Source organism: Chrysochloris asiatica, unplaced genomic scaffold (genome assembly GCF_000296735.1).
Source record: "Chrysochloris asiatica unplaced genomic scaffold, ChrAsi1.0 scaffold00201, whole genome shotgun sequence".
In the NCBI taxonomy this organism is placed as follows: domain Eukaryota; kingdom Metazoa; phylum Chordata; class Mammalia; order Afrosoricida; family Chrysochloridae; genus Chrysochloris; species Chrysochloris asiatica.
In genome coordinates this window covers 1,493,717-1,496,613 of record NW_006408719.1, presented here as the reverse complement: position 1 = coordinate 1,496,613, position 2,897 = coordinate 1,493,717, and the positions used below count along the sequence as shown (strand labels likewise).

Here is a 2,897-nt window from a genome sequence, read left to right as displayed (position 1 = left end):
GAGCTTAATCTGACTTGTTTGCCCTTGTATGTGACCCCTCTCTTTCTCTTGCTGCTTTCAGGAGAGTCTCCTTGTCTTTGAGTTTGGAGAGCTTGACTATGATATGTCTTGGTGTTTTTACTTTGGGGTCCACCCTTCCTGGACTTCGTTGTACTTCTTGTATGGCTATCTTTTCGCCCTTGAGGATGTTAGAGAAATTTTCCTCCAGTAGTTCTTCGACTATTTCCTCTGTGGACGTGTGTGACTCATTTTGTTCTGGAATGCCAATAATTCTTAAGTTATTCCTCTTCATGTTGTCCAACATGAATCTTAGACCTTCCTCTGAATTTTTTACCCTTTTTTGTGTTTGTTCTTCTATCTTAGTGGTATTGAGAGACTTGTCTTCCAGTTCACTGATTCTTCCTTCCATCTCATCTATTCTATTCCTCTGCCCTTTCAGGGAGTTTTCTATTTCTGCCATTTTGTTGTTGACCGTTTGGACCTCTTTCTGTAGATTTTGAATTGTTACCAATGCTGTATCTATCTTGTTTGATTGTTCTTGTAGCACTTTTCTGGCTTATTCCTTATTTTTCTCAACTCCATTGTAAAGTGTTTTGAAACATTTTATAATAATTTTTCTGAATTCTTTCTCAGGTATTTTCAAGGATTGCCCTGCTTCCAGCATGGAGAGAAGGTCTACTTCTGGCTCATTTGTCTCAGATATTTTATCTTTTTTTGGTACATGTGCTGATATGGACATCTACTTTTGCTTCTTGAACATGTTTAATGTTTATCTGTGGCCCTAATAATTAATTAAGTATGTAGTTTGGTAATTTTTTATGCTTTCTGATTGCCTGCAGGAGGCTGTGATCCGGATGTGGTCTTCCCTTTTCACTCTTCTATGTGGCAGCCAAACAACTCCAGTCGGGTAGAGAACAAAGCCAAAATCAAAATCAAAGGGAAAAACGGAGTTTTACAATAGCAGAAGGGAGGCTATGTGACCGCCAAGCAGCACCAGTCAGGTAGAAATCAAAAGCAAAGTCAAAAACAAAAGCAATAATGAGATAATAATGAAGCAAGACAAAAACCAACAACCGCAAAAAAGAAAGGACAAAAAAAGAAGAAAAAAAAAGGAGAAAGGATTCAGTGTCAGAAAAAACAACAAGATTAAATAAGGCAATCTCTAGTCACACACACAAAAAGAAAGAGAAAGAAAAAAAAAAGGCCCTTTATTGGGATTTTAAGGAGCAGCTGGTGGGCACGAACCACCAACCTTGCAGTTCAAAAGGCTCTGCAGTCTGGTCCCTTAACCCGCAGAGCAAAAAGAGAGAGAAAAAAAGAAAAGCCCTTTATAGGGTTTCTAAGGAGTAGCTGTTGGGCGCTAAGCACCGACCTTGCAGATCAAAAGGTTCTGCAAAAAGAAAGAAAAAAAAAAAGGCCCTTTATAGGGTTTCTAAGGAGCAGCTGGTGGGCGTGAACCTCCGACCTTGCAGCTCAAAAGGCTCTGGAGTTTGGTCCCTTAACCCACAGAGCCACAGTAGGATTGCCTTGTCACTGGTAGTAAAAACTCCCTCAAAGCTTCTCCGCTTGTGCCTTGATGGGCCGGGCTTGAGCCTCGGAGTTTGGGCAGAGGCTAGCCCAGGCAGAGGGGGTGGAGGGCAGGATTAGTAGATGGTGGCTGATGGCGTCCCTGTCTGAGGTCATCAAAAAATGTCTGTTTCTGTCTCCCTGCACCGTGGGTACCCAGGCCGCTCTACATCCATGTAGGCAATGCCTCCCGTGGCAACGAGGCCTCCCATCCCTCACGAAGGACTGTGTCAGTCCCTGTGGCCCCGCCGGTTCTCTGGGCGTGCCAGCCCTCCGAACCAGTCTCCTCAGGCCCTTTGTTCTAAGATCCGTGCGGGGCGCTGTCCCATAGAGGGAGCTGAGCGCAGATCCAAAACTCGCAAAACTCCCCAGCAGCTCGACCCTATAAAAAAGCAAGTCCACAATGTTGGGAACTAAAGTCTTATGTTTGCCCAAGGGCCAAGGGCTGTCTGTCTACCAGGCGGGGACTCCCCTGTGCGACACTGTCCACCCACTCCCGGAGCCCCCGCACCTGTGCTGTTGGGTCGGATGCGCCGCCACTCGTCCTCCCTTTTGGTTTCTTGTAGTAGTGTTTTGTAATTTTCTTTATATAAGTCCTTTGTTTCTCTGGTTACATTTATTCCTAGATATTTTATCCTTTGCGTGGCTATTGTAAATTGTATTGCTTTCCTAATGCCCTTTTCAATGCTGTCATTTTTGGTAACGAGAAATCCAACTGATTTTTGTTTGTTGATCTTATACCCTGCCACTTTGCTGAATCTTCCAATGAGGTCTAGTAGCTTTTTCACTGGGTCTTTGGGGTTTTTCTACATAGAGGATGATATCGTCTGCAAATAGGGAGAGTTTTACTTCCTCTTTGTCATTTTGGATGCCTTTAATTTCCCTGTCTTGCCATATAGCTATTGCTAAGACTTCTAGCACAATATTGAATAGGACTGGTGACAAAGGACATCCTTATCTGGTGCCTGTTTGCAGAGGGAAGGCTTTCAGTTTCTCTCCACTGAGAGTAATGTAGGCTGCTGGTTTTGTATATATTCTCTTTATTATGTTGAGAAATTTCCCTTCAATTCCTTTTTGTTGAGTGTTTTTATTAGGAATGGATATTGGATTTTGTCGAAAATACCTTTTCTGCATCAATTAATATGATCATGTGGTTCTCTTCTTTTTTCGTATTTATATGGTGGATAACGTTGATCGTTTTTCTAATGTTGAACCATCCTTGCATCCTTGATATAAATCCCACTCGATCATGATGTATTACTTTTTGATGTGTTGCTGGAGTCTGTTGGCTAGGATTTTGTTGAGAATTTTTGCATCTATGTTCATGAGGG

General features: G+C 42.7%; 1 pseudogene; it reads left to right on the top strand.

Annotated features, from left to right (window-relative positions):
- The first annotated feature begins 1,749 nt into the window (after nt 1–1,749).
- LOC102820963 overlaps nt 1,750–2,897 on the top strand; it is a 52,436-nt pseudogene continuing 51,288 nt past the window's right edge.